The sequence below is a fragment of the Phyllostomus hastatus genome, unplaced genomic scaffold, assembly GCF_019186645.2.
Source record: "Phyllostomus hastatus isolate PE091 unplaced genomic scaffold, TTU_PhHast_1.1 phas_contig_195, whole genome shotgun sequence".
In the NCBI taxonomy this organism is placed as follows: domain Eukaryota; kingdom Metazoa; phylum Chordata; class Mammalia; order Chiroptera; family Phyllostomidae; genus Phyllostomus; species Phyllostomus hastatus.
Genome location: NW_025333706.1, coordinates 3,855,604 through 3,871,839, shown reverse-complemented (window position 1 = coordinate 3,871,839; position 16,236 = coordinate 3,855,604). Strand labels below are relative to the sequence as shown.

Here is a 16,236-nt window from a genome sequence, read left to right as displayed (position 1 = left end):
TATCTTCTTTGGAGCAATATCTACTCAAAACCTTTGTCCATTTTTTAACTGGGTTGTTTGCTTTTTTGTTGTTCACTTGTAGGAGTTCTTTATGTATTCTGGGTGTTAACTTCTCAGATGCATAGTCTGCAATTATTTTCTCTCAGAAGTAGGAACTTTTTAAAGAGACGACATAAATAATGAGGAGGAAATAGTCAAAGAAATACTCAGAGGAATTGTTTTAGAACTGAAGAAAGACACAGTTTTTCAGTTTGAAAGATGCCACAAGTAACCAACAGTATAAATGAAAAAATGTTTAATCTTAGTACATATAATACCTGTGTGTACATGTTGTGTGGGTCCCAGCCTATTGACAGTGATGTTCTCAGCTAGGAATGCCTGAAGCACTCACTTGGACTTTACTATCTGTGGCAGCCCCCACAGACATTTCTTCCCCTGGGGCCAGTGTTGTGGCTGGACCAGCCCTTGTAGTTCTTTTTTGTTTTATTTTTAATTTATTATTTTTAAAGAAGGGAAAGGAGGGAGAAAGAGACAGGGAGAAACATCAATGTGTGGTTGCCTCTGGCATGCCCCATACTGGGGCCCTGGCCTGTAACCCAGGCATGTGCCCTGACTGGGAATCGAACCACAACCTTTTGGTTCTCAGTCTGGTGCTCAATCCACTCAGCCACAGCAGCAGGGACTTGTGGTTCTTATTATGATTTTAAGATGCACCTCAGCAAAACCACCAGGGAATTTTGTGGATTAAGATTTATCAACCCCAGGGTGTGAATGGTACACAGCATGCCCAAGAGCCTGACACAGTGAGGTCATGGGGTGAGGGAGTGGAGGAGAGAGAGGAAGTGAAAGAACCTGGAGCTCTATCTTTATGAGGGTTCAAGGGTGGGTTTTCTAGCTTCTTGAGTTCACTCTTACTGACAAACTTAAAGCAGGAGAGCAGAAATTAGGGTGCAGGAAAACAGAGGTAGAGTTACTCAAATGGTGAGTTATCTGTCACCCAGGGCTTTCTGAAGGAGGGACCTTCATGGTTGGGAGAAGCCTACTGCCTTATCTGATTGTCACTCTATAGTAGCCACATCATGTAGCTGGCAGTATGTTTAGTCCAGATGGATGTCTTTGAAATCAATGCCTCCACTATCAAAAGCTTAATGTCAAGCACTTACATGACAGTATATGTAGGTGCACACTATATTACATCATGTAGCTCTATGCACTTAAAATTTTTACATGACTACATCATAAATACATCATTCCCATATTGATATACCTAGCTATTAGTAAAAATAAACTGGATGCATACATTTTGCAACGTAAAAAAGTTACAAGGGTACAGATCTAGCCACAAAACTACAAAGGAGGTAAAGAACTATAAACAGCAAGCAAAATAGAATGTAGACACAAAGTACTAAATGAGGCAAAAAGGATTGTTTAACACCAATAAAAGCAACACTCATCTGGCGAAAACACTGAAATAAAATATTCAGCATATGAAGAAAAACAGAATTATAAACATCAAGCATATAATCAAAAATCCATCAAGGCATTGAGAAAAAACAGCACATGAAAGAACTGATGCTCCTGAAAACAGTTACTAAATCAAATACTTGTAAACACAGAATTGAGGATAACTGTATGCTCAGAGGAGACAATGGACTTGTCTATATGCCCTCTGCCATTTCTACAATCCACTCCAATCAGCTTCCATCTATGCCACTGCACACATCACAACTGCTCTGGTCAAGGTCCCCAATGATGTTACATCATCAGAGCCATTGGCATTTTTATCTTAGTCTTTCAGCAGCGTGTGGACAGAAAAGTCTATACATGGGTCTTATGTCACAAAGGAAGATGCAGGATGAAACTAAGCTAGGTGCTGGCTGATTGTACCTGAGCAGAAGTGCTTGCTAAGCAGCAGCTACCATTAAAAGGTACCTGAAGAACCTGAGGCAAAGCAAATTTGATGTGCAGCAGGGCTAGGCTCAGAGCAGGTATCAGCTTTGCTTTTCCCAACCTGGAGTGGTTGATTTTTCCTGGTCAGGCACTGGCCGATACACTGCTTTCTAACATTCAATTTCCAACACAGCAAGCCAAACAGTCCTGGCAAATGCAAGTCCAAGTCCATCATTCCTCTGTTCAGAATTCTCCAACAGCTCCATGTCATCTGTGAAAGGGCAGAGTCCTCAGGGGGACCCACAGTCCCATAGAACCCAGTTCCCTCCTCACTCCTAGCCTCACCTCCTGCTCCACTCCCACTGTGTCAACCTCAGGGTCTTTGCATCCTCTACTTACAAAGTTCATAGAAGCTGAGAAATTCTTGTAGTATGGAATACAAAAGGACAAAGGTATCCACTGGACATCTGCATGCCTACCTCTCTCATTACTGACTAGTTAGTATTTAAGTAAAAGCTGCGCAGTAAGCCTCCATAGTCATACTATCTAAAATTTCCACCCTTTTGACAATTTATATGTCTCTTCATTTTTAATTTTTTCTCTAGCATTTACCACCCCCTGGGGTACCATATATCTTACTTGTCTTTATTTTGTTTCTGTCTGGTTCCCTTAGAATATAAGCATCAGGAAGAGAGAGATTTTTTATTGTTTTGTTCACTTCTTTGTCCTTAGCTCCTTAGACTTTAGTGGGTACTCATTAAATATCAGTCACATGAGTAAATTAAGAGAAAATGTAGCCTCATGAAAGAAGAACTGGCTGTTATGAATATAAAACAATGAGATTTTTTTGGAAGAAAATTAAAGTTTATTTATTTTTTAAAACCAGACCACTAGGAAAATGTATCATAGTCCTGAAACAGCAAACAGAATGGCTATATTACTATTTCAAGTAATAAGTTGGTAAAAAGATAACAAGGTCCTTATCAAAACGGTAAGGTGCCAGGGCTGGGGTTGGAACACTACACATTGCAAAGCCCCCAGGCAAAAGTGGTATTTGGTAGTGGAGGGGTGGGGAGAGGCAGCTCTTCTTTTGCTCTAAAGGAGCCACAGCTCACCTGAGTTGCTTACTTTTTCTACCTTGACCTTCCTATTGCCAAAGGATTGTCTCAGTAGGGCTCTATTATTTCAGGATGCTAAGTAAGCAATACTGTGTTTAGGTTTCATCCCTGAAAACCAGGTTTTTTCCAAACCCAGTACTTCATAACTCTCTTAATTAAGTAGTCAACAGTTCCTCTTTCATTGTTCATTCCTGGATATTGGTATACAGCACAATCAAAAACCCCTCTCCCTTCAAAGTAGAATACCAGTGCAAGATTGTCCTGTCACTCTGCTGAAGACAGGCTTAGGGCTTATCACTGCAGCCAGTGAGAAGGAAGGTCTGCTTCCCATACTCAGCATGACATTGCCTCTTACATTTCTGGAGGATCTCCAAGCTGAAAGATGTCATGATGTATCATAGTCCTGAAACAGCAAACAGAATGGCTATATTACTATTTCAAGTAATAAGTTGGTAAAAAATAACAAGGTCCTTATCAAAACAGTAAGGTGCCAGAGCTGGGGTTGGAACACTACACTTTGCAAAGCCCCCAGGCAAAAGTAGTATTTGGTAGTGGAGGGGTGACATCATGAAAGATGTCATGATGAAAGATGTGTGAGAATTTAAGAAGTGCACATCTACATCTTGATGCATAGAAACAGCTATCCAAAGGAAGCTTTCAAAGATCTTATCCAAACTACCTCTTCCAACTCCACATATTAATCAACTTCATGCCCTTGTATATACAACAAAACCAAGGAAAACAAATACCCAGAAACTGTTTTTCCCTTTCTAAATTAGTGACCTCATGGATTTTGTTATACAGCTTATCAAAAATGGTGTGGTGATGCTTATGGTAAACAGAAGGTCGACAACAAAGAGAAACACCTCTCTTCATATTCCACCAGATCACTGACAGGTGAGAGGAGCCTGTCAGCTTGTTGGTACTTCCGAGGGCTCTGTCTTGGTTTGAGGGAAATACCTGCTGCCAGAGTAAGCATTTGCCACATAAAATTTAGGCTCTCAAAAACTCTCTGACCCAAATTTTAGCACCAGTTTTTTCCATTGCACTTTCTAGGATTAAAATATAAAAGAATCAGTGTCCAGAGGCAAGTGATTCATGCCTTAACCTTGCTGCCATCCTTAATTTCTTCATTCACAAACTTTGCTTAAAAGACCAAAATTCTCATTATTCATTTTAAATAGATTCCTGCCCTCAGTCACAATGGCCAATGGCAAAAGCTTCTATATCTGAATGGATGAGAGAGACTCCATCTTCTTAGTCATAGTTGGAATGAGGCTCATATGGTCATCCACACACTTTGTCACACAACTCTCCAGCTGCCGCTTCACCTGAAGCTCTTTACTCCCTGCATCTGTTGAATCTTTGGCTTTGTCATTTGCAATGCATAGTGCATCGGGCCAGGTGGTCCTGAAACTTCTCCAACTTCCTGGTAACCAGGGCCTGGGCTTGAGCCAGAGGCACATGGTAGCACTCGATGCACTGGTATGCCTTGCTGTCCTCACAACAGCCAGCACTGCACCGGAACATGAAGGCCTGCATCTTCTGGATATTCTCTTTCTCCAGAGTCTTCACCATGGAGTCCACTGCCTCCTGTAAACGAAGCTGCTGCAAGTCCACCATGGCGACCCCACGGTGCACTGCGCCGAAACTGAGCCCACATGGACTCTGTGCCCGGGGCTCACCCCCTCACAATGAGATATTTTAACAACAAAAATATATGACAATTTTTAAAAGTCAATGCAAGGTTGTGTAACAGAATATTCATATCTAGAATGTGAATTCCTGAGCTGGAACATCCATCTGGATACTCTCCCAGTGTGTGGTACAAAAGAAAAAAAGAAGGTAAGTAAGGAGAATAAAGTCAAACTGAGAGACATGTAAGATAAATTTGGGAGCTCTGATATTTATTCAAAGGAAGAAACAAAAAATCTAAATAGAGGAAATATTCAAAGGTATCATTAAAAGTAATTCGACAGAGCCCTGGCCAGTGTGGCTCAGTTGGTTGGAGCATCATCCATATACCAAAATATCGCGGCTTTGAGGACTTACAGTCAAGATGGAGGTGTAGGTAATCATACACCTCACAACCACATCAAAATTACAACTAAACTATAGAACAACCATCACTCAGAACCATCAAAAACTGAGTTGAATGGAAGTCTGACAACTAAAAAATTAAAGAAATCACACCCATCCAGATGGGTAGGAGGGGCAGAGATGTGGAACAGGCTGGTCCCACATCACCATGTGGTGGGTAAAAATTTGAAGGGGATACCTTGGGAGGGAGGAGTCCCAGTCCCATACCAGGGTCCCACTCCAGGGTTCCAGTGCCAGGAAGATAAGTCCTCATAACTACTGGCTGCAAAATCCAGCAGGTATTGAGTTGGTGGAAAAAACTTTTGGAGTCCCAAGCAGTTCCTCTTAAAGAACCCACACAAAGGCTTACTCAGACTCACTCCCTCTGAGCTCCCGCACCGGGGTAGCAACTTGAAAGTCATCAGTGGTATACAGGGAAGCACTGAAGTGTCTGATATCAAGGGGAGAGCTGGGGGACAGCTTCCTCCTAGAGAGAAATGTGGGCAGAGGCCATTGTCCCTTTTCTGAATCCTCTCCCCACAGAGCCACAGAACTGGCAGGCAGGTGCCATATCTGAGATTCCATCAACCTGGCTAACATTGTTTGTCCCACCCAAGCTGTTAACAGTAGCTTTTCCATATGAATGACTGGTCTTGGCTCATGCTTCACAACTTCCTAAATCTTATCAAACAAGCAACAGCTGGCCTCAGCAAGCCCCCAGGACCCCTAAATCTTGCTAAGTGCCCCAGGCCCAGTACTAGCAGGAACCATCTTCATAGTTTATGCAATATGGCCCCAGGCAGAACACAGGGTGGGGCTGACCTTGGCCAGAACCACCTGGAAAACCTCAGAGCTTGTGCACCTAGTGGACAGCTACAGACCATGTTGGAGCACCATCACCTTGCCCCAGTAAGCTGATCCTCCACAGAAGGCAGACGTTGGCAGTCAGTGGTCACAACCAGTCCTTAGCTGACCAGCCTGGGTAAATTCATCCCATTGACCTGGCAACAGCAATCAACACTCAACTATAAGAGGAGGGTATATTCAACCTGTACAAAGAACATACCTCAAGTACTCGGCTTGATGAAAGCAGAGGCTGTGCTACTGGATCCTACAGGACAACTACTACATTAAGCCACACTACCAAGAAAGGGTAACAGCTATAACATAGCAGCTATACCCAATACACGGAAACAAACACATGGAGGCTGCCAAAATGAGGAGACAAAGAAACATGGCCCAATGAAAAAACAGATCAAAACTCCAGAAAAAGAGCTAAACAAAATGGAGATAAGCAATCTATCAGATGCAGAGTTTAAGACACTGGTTATAAGGATGCTCAAGGAACTTAGTGAGGACCTTAGCAGCATAATAAAGATCCAGTCTGAAATGAATGATACACTAATCAAAATAAAGAACAATTTACAGGGAAACAACAGTAGAGTGGATGAAGCCAAGAATGAACTAAATGATTTGGAACATAGAAGCAAAAAAACAACCAATCAGAAAAACAAAAAGAAAAAAGAATAAAAAAAAAACAAGGATGGTGTAAGGAGCCTCTGGGACAACTGCAAGAGGTCCAACATTTGCATCATATGGGTGCCAGAAGGAGAAGAGAAAGAGCAAGAAATTGGAAATCTGTTAAAAAAATAATGAAAGAAAACTTCCCTAATTTGGTGAGGAAAATAGACATGCAAGTCCAGGAAACACAGACAGTCTAAAACAAGATGGATGCAAAGAGGCGGGCTCCAAGACAAATCATAATTAAAATACCAAAGGTTAAAGATAAAGAGAGAATCTTAAAAGCAGCAAGAGAAAAGCAGTTAGTTTCCTACAGTGGAGTTCCCATAAGACTGTCAGCTGATTTCTCAAAAGAAATTTTGCAGGCTAGAAGGGATTGGCAAGAAACATTTAAAGTCATGAAAAGCAGAGACCTAAAGCCAAAATTGCTCTATGCAGCAAAGCTATCATTTAGAATCCAAGGGCAGATAGAGAGATTCCCAGACAAGAAAAACAGTAAAGAAGTTGATCATCACCAAACCATTATTATATGAAATGTTAAAGGGACTTATTTAAGAAAAAGAAAAAGAAAACTATAAACAATAAGAAAACCACAATAAGAAGCCAGCTAAGATGGAGGCATAGGTAGAAATGCTTCAATTCTTCACACAACCAAAAGAAGTATAACAACCAATTTAAAAACAAAACAAAACAAAAAATACCTGGCTGGTATGGCTCAGTGGATTGAGCACTGCACTGCAAACCAAAGGGTCACCAGTTCAATTCCCAGTCAGGGCATATGCCTGCATTGTGGGCCAGGTCCCCAGTATCGGGTGTGTGAGAGGCAACCACACATTGATGTTTCTCTCCCTCTCTTTTCCCTCACTTCCCCTCTCTCTAAAAAAAAATACGATAAATAAATAAACACAAAGTCTTTTAAAATACAAACAAAAAACAACTATAACTGCTAGAAAATCAAACCACATGGAAGTTCAATAATCAAGGAGTTAAAGAAACATTCATCCAGACTTGTAGGAGGGCTGTAGATAAGCAGCTGGGCAGGGAGGATGCGTGGCAAAGTGCTGGATCATGCAGGTGAGGTATGGGCTATATGACTGAGGGGGTCCCACATTTCTACATGGATAAGCTGGGAGGAATAACAGGGGAGCAAGACAGACTGTGAAACCAGGGTTTCAGCACAGGAAACTAAAGACTCAAAACCTCTGGCTATAAAAATCTGTGAAGGTTGCAGCAGTGGGAGAAATTCCCAGTCTCATAGGAGAGGCCAGGTGAGTCCATTGGCGAGCCCTATGGGGTTCTAGAATGTACACAAACACACCCACCTGGGTATTAGCACCTGAAAGGGTACAATCGCTTGTGGGAAGTGTGGGAAGTGATGGAAAGTAGGGTGAGAGCCAATCAAGTGGCATTGTTTCCTCTTGGACCACTCCCCCACTTACAGAGCTACACTGTAACAAAGAGAGTTTCCCCACCCTAGTGAATACCTAAGGTTCTGCCCCTTACAACATAACAGGTGCGCCAAGACAAAAAAATATAGCTCAAATGAAAGGACAGATCAAAACTGCAGAAAAAGAACTAAGTGACAAAGAGATAGAGAACCTATCAGACAGTGTTCAAAAACACTGGTAATCGGCATGCTCACAGAAATTATTGAGGTAGGTCGCAAAATGAAGGAAGAAATGAAGGCTCTTCAAAGTGAAATAAAGGAAAATATACAGGGAACCAACAGTTACGGGAAGGAATCTGGGACTCAAATTAATGATTTGGAACAGAATAAACAAGAATTAAAAAATAAATAAGGAGAGGCTGAGGAACCTCTGGGACAACTTTAAATGTTCCAACATCTGAATCATAAAGATGCCAGAAAGAGAAGAGGAAGAGCACAAAATTGAAAACTTATATGAACAAATAATGAAGTAAAACTTCCCCAACTTTCTTCCCCAGAAAAAAGTTGGTACAACTGTAATAGTATAATCAATAAAATATTTCCCCAATGTGGCAAAGAAAATAGACTTCCAGGAAGTCCAGGAAGTCCAGGAAGCTCAGAGAGTCCTAAAGAAGTTGGACCCAAGGAGGAACACACCAAGATACATCATAATTACATTACCCCACATAAAAGATAAGGAGAGAATCTCAAAAACAGCAAGAGGAAAGGAGAGGGTTACCTACAAAGGAGTTCCCATCAGACTGTCAGCTGATTTCTCAAAAGAGATCTTGCAGGCAAGAAGGGACTGGAAAGAAGTATTCCAAGTCATGAAAGGCAAGGACCTACATGCAAGATTGCTCTATCCAGCAAAGCTATCATTTAGAATGGAAGGGCAGATAAAGTGCTTCTCAGATAAGGTCAAGTTCAAAGAGTTCATCATCACCAAGCCCTTATTATACGAAATGTTAAAGGGTCTCATCTGAGGAAAATAAGATCAAAACTACCTACAGTGGGTGGGAGAGGGTATACAGGGTGGAGGGGAGTGAAGGGGGGAAATGGGACAACTGTAATAGCATAATCAATAAAATATATTAAAAAAACTACCTACAAACAGTAAAATGACAACAAACTCACAATTATTGACAACTGAACCTAAAAATCAAAAACAAAAACAAATTAAGCAAACAACTAGACAGGAAATGAATCACAGAAATGGAGATCACATGGAGGGTTATCAGTGGGGAAGGGGCACAGGAGAATGGGTGAAAAAGTACAGAGAATAAGAAAAACAATTTCTGGCACAAAATAGACAGTGGGGAGGTTATGAATAGTATAGGAAATGGAGAAGCCAAAGACCTTATATGTATGACCCATGGACATTAACTAAGAGGGGTGGAATGCAGGAGGGTGGGGATGTACAGGAGGGGTAAAGGGAAGAAAAAAGTTGGTACAACTGTAATAGTATAATCAATAAAATATTCTTTAATAAAAAAAAACTACGAACAATAAAATGGCGATAAGTATATATCTATCAACAATTGAATCTAAAAAGCAAACTAGAAAAGAAGAACAGAGACAGAATCATGGATACAGACAGCATTTTGATGGTTGCTAAAGGAGAGGGTATATGGGGTGAAGAGGTGAAAGGATTAAGAAGTAAAAATAGTTAAAGAATAGCCATGAGGATGTAAAGTACAGTATAGGAAATGTAGTAGCCAAAGAACTTATACATGCATGACAAATGGACATGAACACAGGTGTGGGGATTGCCTAAGGGACAGGGAACTGCTGGGTGGAGGAGGGCTAAGGGGGTAAAACTGTGACAACTCTAATAGCATAATCAATAAAATATAATTTAAAAAAATATCATGGGTTCAATTCCTGGTCAGGGCACATACCTAGGTTGCAGGTTCATTCCCTGGTTGGTGAGTATACGGCAGACAACTGACTGATGCTTCTCTCTCCCTTTTTCTCTCTCTAAAATCAATAAACATATATTTTTAAATTCTTTTTAAAGTAAAAGTAATTCGACAGAACTGAAGGAAGTTATATAACTACCTGTTGTAAGTGCAAAGCAGATACAATACAATAACAGAAATAATACAATTAAAAACTGAGTAAATAATTTAAATAGACATTTCTTCAAAGAAAATGTAAAAATGGCTAACAAGCACATGAAAGGATTATTAATATTGTAGGTCATAAGGGAAACACAAACCAAAACCATAATGAGGTGCCATTTTACACCCAAATAGAATCAAACAGAAAGAGGGATGGTGACAAATATTGGTGATGATGTGGAGAAATTGGAACTATCATACATTGCTAGTAGGAATGTAAGATATAATGTTGATTGTTCTCAGTTAATGTCTTTATTTGATTGCTATTAACTTCAACTAGTCTTCCCAACCATGGGGCATTGTCCAGTGAGGAACCTCCAGCACAAAATTTTGCAAACAACTTTTGATACATTCAATCAGTCACAGAATCTTCTCCATACACAGCACAATATTTTTTTTTTGCATTTCAGTTTTTTTTTTATTTTAATCATTGTTCAAATACAGTTTTCTCCTTTTTACTCCCAATCCAGTCCCCCCTCCTCAGTTGGGTTTTTACCTTTCTTGAAATAATAAAGCATAATATGCTGAAAATGTTGCATATTTTCTTCCATCTTCAATATTAAAATGGCTACACAAAAATTCACCAATTTTGATGTTTTTTTAAATGTATACTGATACAACAGCTATCACAGTACAATCTAACAAAATTGTTTCAAATGAAGTTAAAGACAACTAAGCACTACTAGAGACATTGTATGGAAAAAAACAAGCAAACTTTTTGGCCAACTCAATAGTAGAGGAAGATGGAAGGAATGGTGATTGAGTGTGTGTCCAACAAGCCAATTGAATTGCCGCATTTACCAACAACAAAATACGACAAAGCCACAGTGTATTTAAACAATATAGTACAAACCACTTAGCCACCAACAAATATTATCCAGAATATACAAAGAACTCTCAAAACTGAACAGTAAATAATTAGCAACCCAATTAGAAAATAATCAAAAGACACCCCTTCTTCCCTCTAAATTTTTTTTAAAAATATTGAGGTAGAAATTAGTACATGTCCACAAGCCAAGGAATGACTGGAGCCACCAGAACCTGGGAGGATTAAGAAAAGATTCTCCCCTAAAACCTTGAGAAGGAGTGCACCCCTTCAGACAATTTGATTTTGGACATCTGACCTACAGATCAGAGAATAAATTCCTCTTGTTTTAAGCTACTGAATTTGTGGTCACTTGTTACAGAAGCCCTAGAAAACTAATACATAATTTGGTACTTGGAAGTGGAATGTTGCTCTGACAAATACCTAAAACTGTGGCCACAGCATTGGAATTAGGTAATGCGTAAGAGGTAGAAGCATTTTGAGATGCATGAGAGAAAAAGCCTAGACTTCCTTGAAGAGTATTAATAGAAATAGGGACTTTAAAGGCAATACTGGTGAGAGTACAGAAGGAAGTAAAGAGCGTGATAAAGTTTCTGTTATCTTAGAAAATGCACCTTCAGCATGACTAGAATATGGGTATTTAAGGCATTTCTGTTGAGGGCTCAGAAGAAAATGAGGAACATGTTGGAAATTGCAGGAAAGACAATCCTTGTGATACAGTGGCAAAGAACTTGGCTGGATTTTGTCCTATAGTTACATGGAAAGCAAAACTTGTAAGTGATGAACTTGGATAATTAGCTGAGGAAGTTTCTAAGCAAAATGACGAAGGTGTGGACTGTTATTTATAATAAAGTATGAGGAAAGAGGTAAATTTAGGAAAGAACTGATAAGCAAAATCAAACCAGCACTTGAGGATTTGGAAGGTTTTGGCTTATCCGTATCACAAAGGATGAAGAAAATTAGTAGACACTCTTTTGGGAAAGTGTGCTCTGGAAAGAGATCCAAGGGCAGCTGGACAAACTTTTGCTGAAGAGATAAGCCATATGACTCACGGATCTAGTCGATCTGTCAGCAGAGCCAGGAATAGAAATGGGGCTATTCAGGAAAGATCTGTGAGGGACCCTCTTGTCTAATGTCATGAATCCTCATGATGTACATACATGGTAGACCCACAAGGTTTTTGAGAATATTCTATCAGCACAAACACTTCTAGGTTGGCCTGAAAGGACAGAGATAGGACAAATGAAAGAGAGCTATCAGATTTTCAGTAATTCTACAGGTAGGAAATGGGCTGATATAGAGCTACTAAGCTGTAAGCGTATGATTTCCTTCAACAAAAAGAAAGAATAACTACAAGGACAGAATTATGGATGCAGAGGTAGAGGCCAGATGTGCGAGAAAAAAGGCCTATCAAGCTGCCACAGGGACAGAGGCGTATGGAGCTGTAGGCCCAAATGATGTACACTTGAGCCACAGAGGATCATTCTCAGGCCTTGAAATAAAAAAACACTTTCCCGGCTGTATTTCTTACTTGCTTGAAACTGATGACTTCTTTATTCCTTCCATTTTCTCCCTTTTGGAATGGGAATGTCTGACACTTGCCTCACCACTGCATTTTGTAAGTAACCTTGTAGTTTCATAGGTCAATAGATGCAGAAGAATTTTGCTTCTGGATGGATTATATCCAGAGGCCCACCCATACCTGATTTAGATGACTTAGATGAAGATTTGGGATGTTTTGAGCTCATAATATTTAGATGAGGGTTGAGACTTCTGGAGATGTTAGGATGGAATAAATGTATTTTGCACATGGGGCAGATATAAATTTGTGGGGCCAGAAGTTCAACTGTGGTGGGTTGAATGGTAGCCACCAAAAGACATGCTCATGTACTAATCTCTAAAACCTGTGAATATGGTCATATTTCGGTAAAGTTTCTTTGCAGATGTAACTAAATTAAGGCTCCTGTGATGAGATCTTCCTGGATTATCAGAATGGGCCCTAAATCCAAAGACAAGTGTCTGTAGAGAGGCTCACAGAAGGAAAACAAAGAAGAGGAGGCCATGTGAAGACAGATGCAGACATTGTAATTATGCAGCCACAAGCTAAAGAATGCCTGGAGCTACCAGCAGTTGGCAGACACAGGAATGATTCTCCTCCAGAGCCTTTGGAGGCAGTGCAGCCCTGCCAACACTTTGGTTTTGGACTTCTAGCCTCCAGAACTGTAAGAGAATCAATTTCTGTTGTTTCAAGCCACACAACTAGGAAAATAATAGAGAAAATAAAATTGCTACATATCAAAATATATCCCAAAGCAGCGTCTGAAAATAATAATCATCATCTATTTTGTTCATGAGTTTGGGGGATGTCTGGGTTTAGGTAGGCCTTTCTTACTCAGGGTCTCTCAGATGGTTGTAACCAGAGGCTGGCTAGAGCTGGACCATCTTGAAGGCACTTTCCCTCATGTCTAGCACTTGGACTAGTAAGACTCAAACAGCTAGGGGCTGGAGCTGGAGCCCCTTGGCCATCTCTTTCTTCTTCTACATGGTCCCCACATGATCTTTCTACATGGCAGCTGCATTCTAGAAGCTGTCACAAATATATGCCCAGCCACAAAGGAAGAGAACATATACTCTACCTCTCCATGGGCATGTAAAGGAATCTACAGGTAGCACCAATGACTCAATTCAGGGGAGATGATAAAGTTCTCTCCTCAGAGTTTTCTTGCTTTGTGAAGCAAGGAAGCTGCAATATTTATATCCCAGCAACAATCAGTTATCCACCAATTTATAGGCTTCTGGGAAAAACAAACATTCTCAGATCTTTCCAATTCTCCATGAGAGCAGGAGACATGGGTTCTGGCAGGCTGAAAGGCACTGTACTGGATTCCTGGGGATGTTGGTAGAGCTCTGAGATACTCTGGGACATAGTATCAACTCAATGTGGAAATGTAATGCATCATGCTGATGCCATTTCCCAGGGCTAGGGAAAGTCAGGATTACGCAAATAAATGGCACTGGGAAAATTTGTTATTCCATTAGGAAAAAGTAATATTAAGGCCTATGCCTCTCATCATACAAAAATACAATTTCCTGAGTAATTACATAGCTAATTGTAAACAACAACAAACTGCTGCAAGTATGAAAGGAAAACATATGAGTGGTGAAGATGGTCTTTCTAAGCAAGATGCAAACCCAGAGGTAATAAGGAACAGATTGACACTTTACATAAAATTTAAAATGTAGGTATGACAGGAGACAACATAAACAACTAGCCAGAAACTGGGCAAAAATAACTATCACATAGGATATGGGAAAACATAAGATATTCAGAATGTATAAAGATATCCTATAAATCCATAAGAAAATGAAAAATAACCAATAGAAAAATGGGCAAAGAATACAAACTGGAGATTCACAGAAGGACTAGGCATACCAACAAACATGAGAATTTGCTAAATCAGCAGCATGGAAAATAAAACTTAGTACAGTACCATTTTACCTCCATTAAATTGGCAAAAAAAACTTTAAAAAGATTAATTATCTTCATGAGCTAGAGTGTGGCTATACTTCCACACATTTTAAATTGGTTGAGCCTTCCTGGAGAACAGTTTGGCAGTATTTATCCATATTAATAATATGCACGTTCTTTGACTAAAATTCGACTTTGAGGAAGCTCATCAGAAATGCCCAGAAAGATATACACATGTAGATGCTTAGTACAGCATTATTTGTAATAGGGGAAACGTGGGAAAAAACCTATGTGTTCAATGTGAGAAAATGTTTAAATAAAATGGAACAAGAAATATATATAACCAACTATTCCAGATAGTCTTCTTCAGCTATTAAAAAATTACAAGATTTATAGACAAAAAACTACAAGAAAAAATAATAGAAAAAAGCAATTTGTAAAACAGCATTAGCCCTATGATCCCTGTCGCATTTAAGAAATCAAATGTAACGGTATGTGCACACCATGTTTGCATGGGCCTACTGTGAAAAAGTACTAAACTTGTCAAGTTGGAGGCTGAGCAGGGGACACATGGCAGACCTTACAAACTCAGTGACCCAAAGTAACTAAATAGGATAGTATTGTTACACAATGGACCTGGGGATTACAGGGCCCCTCTGTCACTGTGGATTCTTTGCCTGCAACCAGGGAATTGGAATTGTGGCTCTCAATGCCAGAGTTTGGTGAAAAGGAAAGGAACTATTTATTCAAAAATTATACAGACTTAAGAGTAATGACTTAATGTCTTCATTAAAATCCTAAAGTCCCTTAAAATACCCACAAACACACAGAGTCCTTCCTTCCCTCTTTGCCGTAGCAGGCCAGTCTCAGAACATGCCAATCAGAAGTACTGTCCTCCAGAAGAAAAAGAACACAAGTCTACAGCTCACTTCTCCCAGTTCCTCTCAGTCATCCGTGATCAACTGGTTTTCCACTGTCCCCAGCACTATCAGCTGTGTCCCCTCAATCTCCAGTTCTTAACCCAAAACCACATGGCACCTTCTCATGGCCCACCAGCAAGAGTCCTTTCACCCCTTTCCCTCCCTGTAAGGTCTCCCATTGTCCCCATCCCTAGTCCTACATTGTCTGTCCTGCATTCTTTTAAACTGTTAAGAGCGAGCTCTGGATGGCTGCTACATCTTGCTTTTCTGCTTCCTAAGTCTCATGGTTAAGAGAGCCTCCTCTACTCCCCAAAACCATGTGGTTAGCCCCCGACATGGCTGCTGCACCTGGGTTTAAATCCCAGCGAGAATCTTCCTCTGCAACCCCATCTCCGACTCCTCCCACAATCGGCTACATGTGCCAGCACTCCTGCAGTTTTCAGCCTTCCTTGGCTGCCATAGTAAGTCCAGGCAGGCATGGCCCCATGGCATGGAGTGAACCATCTCCAAGCTCTCATGCAGGCATTGTAACCAGGGGGAGCTGCCTGGTTACAGGAGCTGCCTGCTTCGACTCATGACAGTTATGTCATGAGTCGAAGTCACTCCACTCTCCCTGGTTCAAAGCAGGGCCACAGAAACTTAACATATGTATGAAGCTAGCCAGCTGTTATAGATATGTAAAATAACCGTTTCTGCATATCAGGTATGAAGTTGGCCAACTGTTGATAAGCAAAATAACTCTTAATAACCCTGCTCCAGATGTCCCATCCCCTAGCCCAGATTTGTGGGTGTGGGGACATCCTATATTTTTATATTTCCTGGATGCCCCAAGTTCAGACCCTGTTACAAACTTTTCACTTGGGGGGT

The 16,236-nt window shown here is 40.5% G+C and overlaps 1 pseudogene; it reads right to left on the bottom strand.

Moving 5' to 3' along the window:
* Positions 1–4,231: 4,231 nt before the first annotated feature.
* On the bottom strand, positions 4,232–4,631 carry LOC123815553 (annotated as a pseudogene).
* Between the last annotated feature and the right edge of the window lie 11,605 nt (positions 4,632–16,236).